Here is a 17,661-nt window from a genome sequence, read left to right on the forward strand (position 1 = left end):
CTCTTTCTGCCGCGGGGGGGGTAATAATGTGACAGTTAATTCCATTATTCGTTGGTAAAAGAATAGTCTAAGAGTTTACAGTGGATAACGTTGCTCGGATGCCTTCACTCTACTATTCTTAAATTGCTAAATTAGGGACGACTAGCGCAGGTAGTCCTCGTGTAGCTTTGCGTGAAATTAAAAAACAAACCAATAAATTCCATCTTTCCAAATAAAAAATGATAATATTAAAATACACTGTTACCCAAATCTATCGTTAAAGTGATACTTATAACATTAGAATTTTCTCTTTAATTGCTTATTTTGAAAATATCTATTCTGTGTTTGCAAGCATGTTTGACTATGACAGTAATAGGTAAAATGATATTTCAGAATATTATGTAAACTCTTTATAAGCAAACTGGTTTGTTTTTGTTGAACTTCGCGGAAAGCTACACAAGGAGTAGTTTATCTGGCTATTCTAATTTAGATGTGATATACGAAAGGGAAAGAAACTGCTGAAAACCACCCAACGCCAACTCTTGAGTTACTTTTTTACCAACTAATTGAGGGCGTTCACAGACGCGGTATAGCGCCCTGATGGTTGAAGGGGCGAACATGATTGGTGAAACAAGGATTCAAGTACGCGACTCTTGTACTCCCACCTGACCATGCTGGGACATGTAGAATTATATGATGTATATTAAAAATGCACTCAAATTCTTACTTAGAATTTGTTTGTATCTTTCTATAATTTTTCGTTTTAGGTACATTTAATATTTCCAAAATCTTCACGAAAAATTCCTATTGTAAGAAAGTAATTAAGTTTGGTTTTGCTTTATTTTGAATTTCGAACAAAGCTACTCGAGGGCTTTTGCGCCAGCCATCTCTAATTTAGCAGTGTAAGACTAGAGGGAAGGCAGCTAATCACCACCACCCACCGCCAACTCTTGAGCTACTCTTTTACGAGTAGTGGGATTGACGGACACTTTATAACGCCCCCACGGCTGAAAGGGCAAGCATGTTTGGTGCGACAGGAATTCGAACCCGCGACCCTCGGATTACGAGTCGAGTGCCTTAACCACCTGGCCATGCCGGTCCCGTCAAGTTTGGTGTGTCATTAAAAACTCTAATTGCTTACTATTGCTGTTCGTATTCAAACCTCATAAAAATTCAATATTTCATCTAACAGACATAAAATCTATATATTTGGTGCAGTATTAAAACGCATATAAACGCAAACCTTCAAAAGATATTCTAAGCTTCGTAATATGTTTTTTATCGGCGTTTTATGGGGCAAAGGTATTTCGTCTTTCTGCATCTCTGTAATATTTATTTTACGAGAATTTTTGTAGCTCATAAGAGCAATTGATATAAATATATATAAGCGTATGAGAAAGTGAATACAGTAACTCGAGCGTTTCGGAAAGACGATTCCCCTTCATCAGGAGTAAATGGCTATTTTAAGCATGTTAATCAAATGCACGGTTCTTGTACTGGAAGTTAGACGTCACGCATTCTTAAGAATATAATCCAGACTCTGAAATAACATGTACGTGTGTATGATGTGTAAAACATTGTGAAGGAGGAAATAAAAACAATCAGAACAATCAGAACATGTACAAACAAAACCAGAAACTTGAATAGTAAAATATTAGTAAGAAATTAATAAACTAAATTTAATAATGATACATTTATAAATGAGAACATAAAATAATTTAAATTAAAATACTATTCAGATATAAATATCGGTATTTAATGAACAGGATTTGAAATGTTTTTAATACAGTAACAGAGAGAAAATCGTTGGGAAACAAAATTTTCAACAATTTTCCCAAACGATGTTGATTGAAAAGACAAAAATGATTAGATGAATGTCCATATCATACGGAACCATATAGCTTAAAATAGTGATTCTGTAAGCCAGTTTCAGTTCTCTGTTGGCTTTTGATTTAAGTAGAGGATTTATGTCATTGACGAAGAGGTCAGTCTGAATAACGTGTATGTTAAGCATTTTAGAGTGTTAACAGTGGAGGTTCTTAAAACATTCCCTTAGGGTAGAGCTAGTTTATCCAACATTCTGATCGTTGAATTTTTTGTGATTTGTAATACATTGTGTTTTGAGTTTCTAAGAATAATATTATTTTCGTTTTATTATGCTGGCCAAGAACGTATCGGTGATTTTCATACATTTTAAGGTCTGATTAACGTAAAAAAGCAGACCAAACATTTGGAACAAAATACAACAGAAAGACAAGAAAACTAAAAAAGTTTCAAAGTTTCAAAAGTTTCGTATGTCTCAATCAGTCCTTCCCAGTATTTACAACATTACATATTTCAAACTATCGTTAGTTTGACGTGGGACATTATGTAGTACCGTATAATTAATTTCTCCATGAACATGAACATCCCTGAAGGGAAGAAAACATGAGAAACTTAACATTAGGTAATATTTAATTATACTAGATGATAATCTTCTTTTGCTTTTAAAGTTGTGAAACATTTTTATGTTTTAAATAATACATGATAACCAGAGGAACCCTATTACATTTCTTTGGATCAAATAATACGAGGGAAACATCATGTTAAAATTATTTTGTCCATTTCAGAAACTTTATAGCCTGGCCTCTTCATTCATTAATATTTTATCGTCTGAATGTTTGTGTTTTTGTAATTATTGCTGTCACATCAACATATAATGTTCATGTGAAGAAACTGACTTTTATTTTAATACTTCGTTGGTTGTGAGCCTGTCGACAGCCGTGGTACAGTAGAGACATTGTTATCTGTTTGTTGGAACATTTCTACAGATCAAAATGTAGAACGCCCCCCAGTGTAGGCCAGAAACTAAATCGGTTTCTATAAAAATATTTAGTCTTCACTGAGAAGTCTAGTTTAAGCATCAGAAAAAAATTCTGTTTTAGAGATTGGGACAGTTTAGGGTTTAGTGCTAGGCATTGGCTATAGTACTTTTGAAGCCATACCTATTTAGTAGTAAAACATGCAGATAAGTGATGTTATGTTTTTGTATTAGAACAATAAATATTTGTTTTATTAGTTTTTGTGTTGTAATTAATATATGTTACTTTGGATGATGATCGATTAAAGTAAGGTTGTTTTTATCCTTTTTAATAGAACCAAGGTTAATATTTTATAAATAATTGAGTAAATATATATATATATATATATTAAACATAATTTGTCTGTGGATACGATTTTCACGATCATGCTTTTCGACCGATAACAACAAAACTTGGAGGACGCTTTAAGGGCCTCGATGAGTATGTTACTGGACCAGCTTTCGGATGAATTCTTCACCATATCACTTGCTGCGAGCCCTATGATATACACATGTGTCGAACGGGTAGTTCAATTAAAATATACATAAGATACAAGATTACTAGGTTAGCAGTTCTCAAGGAATTACAATTAATTTTATTAGGAAACAATAGTTTCTGTCAGCCATATTTTATAATGATTTAAGCGAGAAAAACTATTTATCTTTTTCTTAGGATGGGTTCATAACAGAACCGTTCCAACGCAAGATACTCATACAGTTACATTATAATGACATGTTAGATAACTTAGATTTTCAAGACAGGTTAGCCTTTGTACTTAATGGAAATGGGAAACCAACCATGGTAAGTAAAGTGCGGTTCTTATAATAGGAGAGAACCCTCATACAGAAATAGCAGTAGCAAAAGCCATCTTTGTGACCTAAGCAACAGTACACAACATAATCAATAGACATCTCCACCTGTTTTTCAGGTTACTGCTAAAACACATCTGCTCAGCTGTAGCATTCCTCAAACAGATGAACAAAGAAAAAAACCTATTTGTGGTATTAGTTACAAAAGCATATTAGTTAAGCCTATGAATTTTAATATGATCTATCTTTTGAAACCGATCCTGAAAATCGTTGTCCTCTTGCACTATATAATTTAGGGAAAACTCTGAGAAAGAATGATTGCTTTCTCAGTGCTGTTGTTGTTGGTTTTCACATGACAGCTTTATGACATAGTTTTCTTGCAAGGAAAATTATGCTGCAGGACAACTGTCAAAATGCGTGGTCGTTAGTTAGTTCACGACAAGACATGTAGACCTACTGTAACGACGTGGTTATGGTTCCATATAGACCTACTGTAACGACTTGGTTATGGTTCAAAGTCGTTTGAGTACGTTATGTTAAAACGATGTTGGGATCACAGCCACTCTATCCATACACTTTAATCTCATATTTATAATAAAGAAAGTCTATCATATAGATAATTTTCTAAACTAAATGTGCGTGTCCTCCAAAGGGAAGAAAAAATACATTTTACACATCGAGTCTGTTGTATGTTACAAGACTGACAATCGAATTTCACTGTACGGTCAAAAAGATTAGACTAAGCGTTGATATTGGTGTACTGACTAGATGTCATCTAGAAATCTTGCATTAAGTTCAGCTAGCAGTAATAACCATTCATTACCTTTATACGAACATTAGAAACTAAACAATAACTAAAAAAAACTGAAAGGTTACCAGTTATAAGAATAAAAATATATATGTGAAAACGGCTGGTTTTGGTTGAGAATATTTTTTTATACAGAGGAGCAAACAACGTTTCGACCTTCTTCTGTCATCGTCAGGTTCACAAAGAAAGAAAGAGGTAACTGACTGATAACTGACCACATGTTTGAAGGGTAACTGAGTGTAGGAATGTAGAGGGCGCGCTTAGATTTTGGATTATATTTATTAATATAGGTATAAAGGTGTTCCTTTGTATTGGTTTATTTTGCGCTTGAGTTGTTGTATAAGTAAGGCTTCTTTAATTTTGCGTTTGTTTATATTTGTTTCTTTATTTAGTATTTGGGTGTTTTCTATGGTTATGTTGTGTTTATTTGACTTGCAGTGTTCGAAAACGTGTGAAGGTGACTTTTTATGTTCTTTGAATCTGGTTTCCATTTTTCTACTTGTTTCTCAATATAGAAGTCGTGGCAGTTATCACATTGTATTTTATAAATAATGTTGGTGTGGTGTTTGTCAGTGTAGTTTTTACATAGTATAGACCTTAGTGCATGGTTTTGAATAAATTTAGTATTAACTAGAATGTCATATTTTGTTACTAGTTTTTGCCAAATGTTGGTTATTTTTCTGCTGATGTCAGGAATATATGGTATCCAGCAGTATATGGTTTCGTGATTTTTTGTTAGTTGAGTTTGTTTTTAGTCTAGGTGTGTGCGTATAATGTTTTCTACGGTTTGTGGAGGAAACTTATTGATGTTGATGAAGTATTGTTTTATTTTGTCTAATCCATCGTTAATTTTATCTGGTGAGCATAATTTTATGGCTGTGTTTATTTGGTTTCTTAGTACGTTGAGTTTTTATTTTGTTTCATGTGCTGAGTCCCAAGAAATGTATAGTCCAGTATGGATGATTTTTCGGTGGATTTCTGTTTTAAATTGTGTATCGGTTCTTGTAATTTTGAGGTTAAGAAATGATATTTGATTGCTTTCTTCCTGTTCACGTGCGAAGTTAATGTAATTACTTGTGTAGAACGTTCATTACGTTAATTTTGTTTTTCTGACATATTTTTTAAAACAAGTAAAAGAAAACAAAAAATACAAGAAACGAAATCTGTTGTAATATATACAGAAACAAAATTTTGTTCACATTATGGCTGTTTGTTAGATACTTAAAAGTTATATGTAAATTTTCAATAATTATGTGATTTTTCTTTATTCTTTAGACGATGGCTCTTTCACAAGAGAAACTATTTACAGAATCATCCATTGTCTGAGACTTAATGGCGATTTTCTTTTACCCTTAACTACAGAAGCTCCACTTATGGCAAGCATCATCTAGAGACAAGTGTGAGACAAGTGATATTTTGTTTTGTTTTTTAATTTCGCGCAAACCTACATAAGGGATATTTGCTCTGGCGTGTGTGTGTTTTGTTATAGCAAAGCCACATGGGGCTCTCTACTGAGCCCACCGAGGGGAATCGAACACATGATTCTATCGTTGTAAATCCGTAGACATAACGCTGTACTAGCGGGAGGCATCTGCTCTGGCAGTCCCTAATTTAGCAGTGGGAGATTAGATGGAAGACAGCTAGTCATTACCACCCACTACCAACTCTTGTGCTACTCTTTGACCAACGAATAGTGGGACTGACCCTAAATTTACAACGCTTCCACAGCTGACAGGTCGACCATGTTTGGGGTGACGGGAAATCGAACTCGCGACACTGAATTTGCGAGTGAAGCGCCCTAACCACAAGACCATGCCGGTTGATATCACACACATAATTTATTTTAACTTTATCCATTTCATGAATGCGAGCTCGGCATGACCAGATGGTAAAGGTACGTCGACTCGTAATACGAGGGTCGAGGGTTAGAATCCCCGTCACACCAAATATGATCTCCCTTTCAGCCGTGAGGGCGTTATAATGTGACGGCCAATCCCAATATTCGTTGGTAAAAGAGTAGCTCAAGAGTTGGTGGTGGGTGGTGATTACTAGCTGTCTTCCCTCTTGTCTTACGTTGCTAAATTAGGGACGGCTAGCGCAAATAACCCTCGTGTATCTTTGCGCGAAATTCAAAATAAACCAATCATTACTGCCAATTTACATTTCCGCAATCAAAACTGATTCAAAATGAACAAGCATTATTCATAAAACATTCCTAAATAAGGTAAGAAACTGCTTAAAAGACTTCAACCTTTTATGCAGGTGCACTTCCCTGACTTTGATTAACGGGCAAGGAAACATCTGCTGTTGTTAAATAGTTCAAGCAAAGAATCATCTTTTTTTCCCACTAGAAATCTGTGTTGAATTTCGACCTTTCTGCTTGTAACAACGTACCAGTTGACTTTACGAAATTTGAAGATTAGAAGCATTTCAAAAAATTCATATGAATCTTATCATTAATACACGAAACGTCTTTGATGAGCAAAAAAAAAAAAAAACAGTTGTCTTGTTAGGAATTTTAAGGTGTTAAAATTAACTTCGCGAAACAATTTGGCTTATGTACAGTTATCGAAATTCCACGTAGTTAATGTTTCTTTAACATTTCATGTGCGGCATGTCTGTTAATTCACATCGCTAAAAACCGGGTTTCGATACCCGTGATGGGCAGAGCACAGATAACCCATTTTGTAGCTTTATGCTAATAAATATGATAATTTTATTAGATTGTGTGTAAAATGCAAAAATAAATTTAAAATATGATATAGTGTTACTGGACAGGGGGAGACAAGGACTGATTTTCTGAATGTGTCTTCACGGTGGTCCTGGAAATTACACATATTTCAGGTGGTTATGCTGTTAAATATATGTATGAATATCGTTTTGTTAGTTTTATAAACCACAAATCTTTGATTAAATACTGTTTATAACAAAACGTTTAATGATTATTTGATTATATCTTGACTCTGGTTATATTACTTTTTTGTAAAGCGGTAAATGAAATACGCTTCCAAGTGAAAATAAGAATACTCATTAATCTTGGTCAAATCGTATGATGTAAAACAAATTTAATATCTAACCTATAAATTATATCTGTTAGTCAAACTCATAACTTCAGTGATTGTCTCTTATACCCTTGATATCAGAAGATTGTTTTAAGAAAATTCCCAATATATATACCACTATATTTAAACTACTCCACGCAAGTGGTACACGTATTACAATATCAGCACATTTTTCACAATCTATGACAGAAAATGTAACTAGATTTACAAGTTAAATTATGTTTCATAAGAAACAAGATTTTATTTATACTTTACATAAAATCTTGCAGACAAACTTGAAATGTTAACTTGAAAAAGTAAGTTTCCTAATAATATGAATATATATAAACATATTATTACAGTCTGTCGTATGCTTATGTAACTACTATGCAGGGTGTGGATGGATTTTCACAAAAATTGGTAAGAAGGTTCATTAAAGTCCATGCGGGGTTAAATAGAAATTTTCAGTTTACGTTTTTTATAAGCACTTCACAAAATTTGCAAAAGGTTTGTTGTGTTACTAGAGAGTTACATACAAATTTTCAATTTAACATTTAGTATTTTTTGTTTTACCGCTATCTATCCACCTGTGAATGAATCTTTACCAAACTATGTATGAATGTTTGTTGGGTTTATATGTACAAATTTTCAGTTTTGCATTTTGCGTTTTTTGCAACTACTTCGCTCACTTTTGATGGATCTTCAACCAAATTTGGCATGGAGGTTTGCTGTTTTGCAGTTTTTATGGGTGATTTTTGTCTTTTTCAATTATATATAAGGAAAACAATTTTTCATGTGCTAAAATAATCTTAATATTGTATTTACATAACATCTCTCCAGAGGACAGGTACTTTAACAAGGAAATAATACTTTTGCAGTTGAACAATATATTTAAAAGAAATAATGTGAAAGTATTCAACACACATTATACGATAATAGAATTGTTGGGATAACCGAAACTGTATATTTTAAATGTAACTTTACATTTATCTCCTGAGCCGTGTAGTTTTTCTGAAAACATTCAGAGAAATGTTTGCAGCTGATATATCGTTCCATTTTTAGTACCTCACATTTCTGTGTCCATATTGAATTGGACGCATTTGATGTTATTAGAAATATGGGTTGTATTGAAATTAATTAACTCTATTTTTAATTTTACAATTTACTGTCAGGGATATTTACTTTCGTATTTGGAGTTTGTGTAACATCTAAAACTATGCGAATTTTATTTTGCTTTCTTAAATAATTTGTTAACTAGTGTTGTTTTATCATTTTAACTTTACGAAATATACATTTATATCACTTAGGGTTATTGTTTTTCTGTAAACCACTTAGTTTGGATAAATATGTGAATAAAGAGAATGAAACTTTAAGGGTAGAATATAACACTAATTTTTTATCTCATCATTGAAAATATTCATGCAGTGTACTCTCAGCAGTAACTCTGATGACTTGTAATGCTAAAAATCGACTTTCGATAATCGGTGTGTCAAGAGTAGGGATAACTCCCTTGTGTAGCTATAAACTTAACAAGAAACAAAGAATCAAATTACTTCAGTGTAATTAGAAATAAAATTCTGGCTACAATTTACTATTACAATTATTAAATTTACAAAACGTGTATTTCAATAGTTTTACTAATACGACTAGTTAATTTCGACATTTTTATTCATATGCAAAATAATTACACTAATAAGAGTCAGCAATATAACAGATACTCAATTAGCCGGAGTTTTGTTATCAAAAATTATTTTCTTGACAATATGTTTAAAAAGAAGATTTATCATTGAAGAAACTGAACAATGACAATCAGATTGAAATAAGCATACACCTTGTTGGGGCCGTCAACTGCTATAGACAGACAAATACAGAGTGTGACAGACGTCAAACAACATCCAAATTTCCCTCTATCTTCAACACCAATCAGAATTGTACTATCTATTACTGTACAGCAACAAAAAATGCTTCATAAAAACCTGTTACAATAAAGAAGGTGCTTATTTCTTCTACAAAAAAATAAAGGCATTTGATAGGAGAGAAAAATCCAAACTGAAAAATTAACTTCTCTTCTATCATGGTTTTTATACAGGTGCGTATATCAAAGAACTGTAATTGCTAACTGCTGCTAGTTTCTTCCGTGAAATGTCTATTTCAGCTGTCTTATATATGGTGTTCCATGCCACATGTAACGTCATATTTTTGCAAGCTCAGTTTTATAAATATACTCTTCAAAACAAGGAACGCAAAAGGGATATTTTTGTTATTTTAAAGAGAAATATATGTAATAACGTTACAAGCTCAGAATATGTGATGTTACACGTGTTAAGGCACTGATTGTCAAACCAAAATGACAATAAAAGTTGTGCACTTTGAAAACGGAGGAAAACATCGGAATTTTCGCGAAAACGCATGCGTGTCCAATAAATTTGTTTGAAAGATCTGCATGTTCTGCAAGTGCAACATGTGTAAAATCCCTATAAAAGTGACGGGTTCTCGGTTTCCATAGCTCAGTGTTAAGCCACCGACACGCAATACAGTTACGCCAAGACTGACTGAAGCACAACGCAACAACGCCATTGATCGCTTGGAAGCAGGCGAATCTCGATCAGATGTTGCCAGAGCTGTGAATGTCCACCCAAGCACCATCACAAGGCTATGGAACCGTCACCAACAACATGGATCAACTCGTGACCGTCCACGATCTGGCAGACCTCGTGTGACCACGCCCGCACAAGATCGCAACATCCGGTTACGTCACCTTCGGGATAGGACCACCACTGCAACGTCTACTGTCTCAACCATACCAGGGCTGCGTAGGATTTCCGATCAGATCGTACGCAACCGTCTATGAGATTCTTAGGTCCCGTGTACAACCCATTATAGTGAACGTCAACGACGTTTTTCAACATGACAACGTCCGTCCTCACACAGCCCGACTCACCACTGTCTTCTTGAGACACCACAACATCAACGTTCTTCCCTGGTCCTCCAGATCACCAGATTTAAACCCCATCGAACATCTTTGGGACGAGTTGGACCGACGTCTGCGACGGCAATAACCTCAACCGCAGACTCTACCTCAGCATGGAGCAGCTTTGCAGGCTGAGTGGACAGCCATTCCACAGGATGTGATTCGTCATCTCATCGCTTCCATGGGCAGGAGATGCCAAGCAGTTATTGATGCTCACGGGGGACATACTCGTTATTGACGTTGAGTGACGTTAAACTTCAACTAGTGAGCGCGGACTTCGCCTTTGCAGACTTTGGATGTTCAGCAGTGAATGTGCAAAGTTTCACACATGTCATACAGAACTACCCGGAATAAATTTGTTAACAAGTTGTATCATATTTTGCCTTTTGCGTGTTTTTTTTTGAAGAGTATATATAATTATGTACATAATTTTACACTGAATCATAATCCTTAGTATTTCACTCAAAAACAAAGTGAAAAATTGTAATTAAGTTGTACAATTTTCACGCTAAGTTACCCGAGGGCTATCTCAGCTAGTCGTCCCTGATTTTTAACTGATACATAAGAAAGAAGATCAACCGGTCAATAGAAACAACAGTTAACTCTTGGACTACTCTGCTCTGATCGAATAATGGGATCCGATTATTACTTATACAGTACACTTATTGCTTTAAAGTACGGAGTATTTTTTGCGGCAGTGGACAATGAAGCATGTTGTGTTACTTGTAAATAACCAGAATTTCCATAATTAATTCTTTCGTTCCTGTAAATACTTTCTTGTGTGGAAAGTAACCAGTTTTCGGTGAGGAAAAAAAGGATAGGCTAGAAAATAGCCTCTACCTGGGTCGAAGAAATCAAACCACTGTTCGGAAAACAATATATATGATAAATCTAACAAGTATTTATCACGTGAAGAAAATGTTTGTAGAGTTAGGTTGTTAGTGACGTTAAAGAGAAAAAAATGTTTGTATGTTTTTGAAATTCGCGCAAAGCTACACAAGGGCTATCTGCGATAGGCGTCCCTCATTTAACTGTGTATAATTAGAGGGAAGGCAGCTAGTCATCACCATCAACCGCCAACTCTTGGACTACTCGGGATTGCCCATCACATTATAATGCCCAACGATTGAAAGGGCGTACATGTGTTGAATGACAGTGATTCGAACCAGCCATCCTCGGATTTCGAGTCGAATGCCTTAACCACTTGGCTATGTCAGGCCAAAAGAGAAAATAATAAAAAGAAAATTTCACTCTGTCAATTTAGTGTTAATGGTGCTATTGTTATAGTCTTATAGAACTTAATTTCACAATGCGTTTATTGTCATCCTTTTCCTGAAAATAAAGAGATCGTAACGTAAGCTATCAATTTGAATGAACGAATAAATAATTAGTTTAATTAATCAAATATTTTTGTTTTTCTTTGCTCCATCTTTCTTACGTTATCGATATCTTTCTAGAACTCTGTTATATATAATTTTCAAACACGTGTTCGAATTTATACATATATATTTATTTTGTTTAAATATATAAATTTCTAAGAAGCTTGCAATAAAATACAAATAGCCTGAAATATCTTATTAACGAAACCAGCAGCTCTTCTTAGTGAAAAAGCACAAAAAGCTTATGATAGATGGTCTCCAGGAATACCAATTAATAGGCTGCAAAAGAACAAGAAATTGCTAACATAAGAGGGAAATTGGAATTGAAAACTTTAAAGAAAAGTTTTTAAATATGTGTAAAAGGTTCAAGCAAGTCATATGTTGGATGAATAGTAAGGCTAATAACAATTATTTATGACTGGATATAAATACAAAAAAAATAATCTGAGAGATACGTGAATGGTTGTTTAAGGAGAAGACAAATATAAACAAACTCTAGCGATCTTTACATTTATATATGAGGGAGACAAATTATTAACAACTATGACTATGTATCCAGCTGTTTATAAGATCCTCACTACCCTGTCTTATGGCAAAGTCCACAAGACAGGAACAGGTATAAAATAACGACCATGCCATAGTTTCTTGATGAAAGATTGGCTAAATGTTTGAACAATTAGATCACAACCATTTCTCAGAAGAAAAAAATTAATAACAAAAGGCAAGTAAATTAGAGTGAAATGGAGTTATATGTTTTATTATATATTTTTTACAAATATAGTAGTCATGAGATAAGACGTTGATTATTTAAGAACATCGTCTTCTACAAAAAAAATAGTTATTTTAAGAGATAAATGGTTTACACCAACCCTGATACATCTGAGATATTTTCTCATTATGCTTATAATAAAGAACTGAAACTCTAATTTGAAATGGTGTGGTCGAACATCCGTTTATTCAAATTTTCTACAATTTTACAGAGGAATGACAGCTAGTCACAATAAAGTTTTTTTTCAACAGTTCCCTGAAGCCAATAAGAAGATTGAATTTCACTTTTACAACTTCGGTAAAGTAACGTCGTGAATCTGTTCCTGGATCACATGTTCTGCAGCTCCAAATGCTAACTATTAACCATCTTGTGGTCATTACATTAAAGGAATCTACAGAAACGTGATTCTTACTGATGATGAGGTAAAGAGAAACTAATAACAAGAGAGTTGCTGAATAATAAATTTCTTGCAATTCATATCGGACTCGTACATCATAAGTCAGATATCCTAAAAGAAATAAAAGTATTTTTAAACATATTTTTAATAGATAACAAGTCACAGTTCATTTTGGTAGCAAGGAGAGATTTAAAAAATAATAAGCTAAAATCAGTTCCCAGAGTTCTGGACTTTATTCTGGACTTTATGGCTTAAATAGTATGAGCTGAGATGGTCACATTTATCAACTTCCTGAGTAATTTTAAAACTTTAAAGCAATTATTGTCGATCTCGAAAATTATGAGGATAAAAAACAAATAAGTAATTAGACTGAAACTACACAGTAAAGGAATGTTTTCCACTCACCTTGTAAAACTAAAACAAATTGGATAAAATTGCATTGCATTCAATCATACTTTAAATAGAACAGTAATAGAGCGTTAGGAGTTGACGAGCTTTTAATAGATAGATAAATTGCTTTAACAGCAATAGAGCTAGAGTTAAAATTAATGATCAAATTCCAAACTATGAAATTTACTACAGTTAGTGATGAATATTTCTTAAGACTGCACAAGACATTAGTCTTTCCAGAGATCTAAACCAAAATGTTGTGCTTTACCTTATTACTTGTAGAGTTTCTTTACAGTATTGATCAACATTGCAATAAGACGGTATACATATAAGTTATGTAGGAATCAAAAGGGATTAGTTATCTTTACAACTAAGTCATTTTCTCGCATTGGTATGGATGCTGTGAACCGTTACGAAAATGTAACCAAGGGAATAACTTTTTTTTTCCCACTGTCAGACATGATGTCCAGAGGCTTTGTTTAAACAAAGAATGTGAAAGTAAAGACGAAAGCTAACAAAATAATTTATATGCTCAGTTAAGCTGAATCCACAAAGTAATTTTAAAAGAGCAAGGCACGAATTTCTTGCGAAGATAATGGTTGGCATTTCAAGCTAGCTTTCTTCTAATAATTTTAAATCTATAAGCTACCCTACCATCCACAGTTAAATGAATGGTTTAACAGAATAATAAAAGTCACGTTATTGTTTGATGTTTGAGAAGACCCACAGGGATTGGATCATTACCTCCTATACCCCATGGTTCCCTATGTGTAAGTTTATTAAGTATTAAACATTTTTATCCATTTGAACTCTTCTGTACATTGTTGGTAAACATAACTCTTGTCCTTGTAATGAAAAGGTAATAAAATCTATACACATTTATAGGAAGGTAAATAAGCTGTTAAATCATGAGAATCTCTTAGAATGGACCCAACATGGTCAGGTGGTTAGAGCGCTCGACTCGTAATTTGTGACGGTCAGTCACACTATTCATTGGCAAATTAGGGACGGTTAATGCAAATAGTCTTGGTATAGCTTTGCACAAAATTCGAAACAAATAAACAAACTTCTTTTATATAGATTTAAAAATCACTAAAATATGCAAACATTCAAATACAATCCGAAAAATATGTTATAAAAGACAAGATGTATTGCACTCACCTACATAAAGAAATTGGGGCATCTTGGCAAGTATTATTCCTTACAATCGGAAAGATGGCAAATAAGCATTAGAGCATGAAACTAGCTCTATAAAAAAGAAGCCTCTAAGAAAACATAAAGTTTAAGAAAAAACAATAATTATTAAGTCAATTAATATTCATAAAAATATTACCGAAAGTTCAAATGTCAGTATCACCAGATGATAATAAAACAAAAGGTCTCTTTATTTGTTTTTGTATTTCGCGTAAAGCTACTCGAGGGCTATCTGCGTTAGTCTTTACTAATTTAGCATGTAAGACTGGAAGGAAAGCACCTAGTCATCACCACACACCACCAACTCTTCGGCTGCACTTTTGCCAACGAACGACTTTCACATTATAACGCCCACACAGCTGAAAATACGAGCATGTTTGTCGTGACTGGGATTCAAGCCCGTGACCCTCAGATTACGAGTCGAGTGCCTTAACAACCTGGCTATGCCGAGCAGCAAAAGAAATTCACAAGCCTTCTACCACAATGTTGATAGATATACAACATGGTCTCTGATCTTAACTATCTATTTAAGTTTCCACACTGTATGAAAAGGAAACAAATACCAGAAAAAATAGTATTTTCTATGTGATAACTGAAAATACATTAAATAAATAAAATTCTATATTGGTTATCAATGTCTTAACCACCGTTTTATTTCTGGTACCCCTTTTGTTTAACTGAACAAAACATGTATTATAACTTTATTTATTTTACATAATTTTTGGCCCGGTATGGCAAGGTGGTTAAGGCAATCGACTCGTAATCTGAGGGTCATGAGTTCGAATCTCCATCACCCCAAACATTCTTGCCCTTTCAGCCGTGGGGGCGTTATAAAGTGACGATCAATTTCACTCTTCGTTGGTAAAAGAATAGCCCAAGAGTTAGTGGTGGGTGGTGATGACTAGCTTCCTTCCCTCTGGTCTTAGACTGTTAAGTAAGGGACGGCTAGCGCAGATAGCCCTCGAATAGCTTTGTGCAAAATTCAACTCAAACCAATTTACATAATTTATTTTTATAATGATTAAAAAAAGAATAAACATGATAAGAAAGAAATGCATTACTTTTCTGAGTCTTCCACTTAAATCTAGTTTTTTTTATGCTAATGGTGATAATGCACTAATTAGTTTTTATTTAATAAAATAAGGCACCAAAGAATTTAAGATACATAAAAAAACGCATGCTATTTCTCCAAACTATTTTTATGGCTTTCTAACTATGTGACAAGCGCTATTACAAATGCATTCAATCTAATAATTATCTTTACAGTAGGTACAAAGCTTGTGCTAACAGTAAAAATGACAATCCTTCGTCCACAAAACAGTGTAATATAATAGGTTATTTGATATATGAAAGCTTGGCCTTCTACTGAGTATATGTAATATAAAATTACAGGTAAGAGAAAAATAACAAATCTTTCAAGAGAAGATGTGATAGGAGGATATGGTAAGAGGAGTGTGATTTTCTGTTTAATAACTCTGTAACGAAACGAAAGTGAAGGCTATAAAATTGTGATTTGTCTGAGCAATGACGATTTTACTGTGAGTGATGTACGCTAAATTTTGTACTTATTAGAAGAGTGGTCAACAAAATAGAGAAAAAGTTACGCGTAGACAAAATATGTCACATTTCTCGCAATAAGTTTGTTTGTTTTGTTTTTGAATTTCGCACAAAGCTACTCGAGGGCTATCTGTGCTAGCCGTCCCTAATTTAGCAGTGTAAGACTAGAGGGAAGGCAGCTAGCCATCACCACCCACCGCCAACTCTTGGACTACTCTTTTACCAACGAATAGTGGGATTGACCAACACATTATAACGCCCCCACGGCTGGGTAGGCCAGCATGTTTAGCGCGACAGGGATGCGAACCCGCGAACCACAAATTATGAGTCGCACGCCTTAACACGCATGGCCATGCCGGGCCCTCACAATAAGGAAAATTCAGGTTTCTTTTTAAAATATTATCTTGTGAAATCAAGATCTTAAAACTTATATACTATTAAAATATCTATGATTAGCTACTATTTTATACCATACTAATTTGTACAGTGTAACATAAACGCAAAAGGGATATTTTTGTTATTTTGAAGATAAATATATGTAATAACGTTACAGGCTCAGAGTATGTGATGTTACACGAGTTAAGGCACTGATTGTCAGACCAAAATGACAATAAAAGTTGTGCACTTTGAAAACGGAGGAAAACATCGGATTTTTCGCCAAAACGCATTTGTGTCCAATAAATGTGTTTGAGAGATCTGCATGTTCTGCAAGTGCAACATGTGCAAAATCCCTATAAAAGTGACGGGTTCTCGGTTTCCATAGCTCAGTGTTAAGCCACCGACACGCAATACAGTTACGCCAAGACTGACTGAAGCACATCGCAACAATGCCATTGGTCGCTTAGAAGCAGGCGAATCTCGATCAGATGTTGCCAGAGCTGTGAATGTCCACCCAAGCACCATCACAAGGCTATGGAACCGTCACCAACAACGTGGATCAACTCGTGACCGTCCACGATCTGGCAGACCTCGTGTGACCACGCCCGCACAAGATCGCAACATCCAGTTACGTCACCTTCGGGATAGGACCACCACTGCGACGTCTACTGCCTCAACCATACCAGGGCTGCGTAGGATTTCCGATCAGACTGTACGCAACCGTCTACGAGATTCTTAGGTCCCATGTACAACCCATTATGGTGAACGTCAACGACGTTTTTCAACATGACAACGTCTGTCCTCACACAGCCCGACTCACCACTGTCTTCTTGAGGCACCACAACATCAACGTTCTTCCCTGGCCCTCCAGATCACCAGATTTAAACCCTATCGAGCATCTTTGGGACGAGTTGGACCGACGTCTGCGACGGCAATAACCTCAACCGCAGACTCTACCTCAGCTTGGAGCAGCTTTGCAGGATGAGTGGACAGCCATTCCACACGATGTGATTCGTCATCTCATTGCTTCCATGGGCAGGAGATGCCAAGCAGTTATTGATGCTCACGGGGGGCATACTCGTTATTGACGTTAAGTGACGTTAAACTTCAACTAGTGAGCGTGGACTTTGCCTTTGCAGACTTTGGATG

The sequence above is a fragment of the Tachypleus tridentatus genome, chromosome 12 (assembly GCF_004210375.1).
Source record: "Tachypleus tridentatus isolate NWPU-2018 chromosome 12, ASM421037v1, whole genome shotgun sequence".
NCBI lineage: Eukaryota > Metazoa > Arthropoda > Merostomata > Xiphosura > Limulidae > Tachypleus > Tachypleus tridentatus.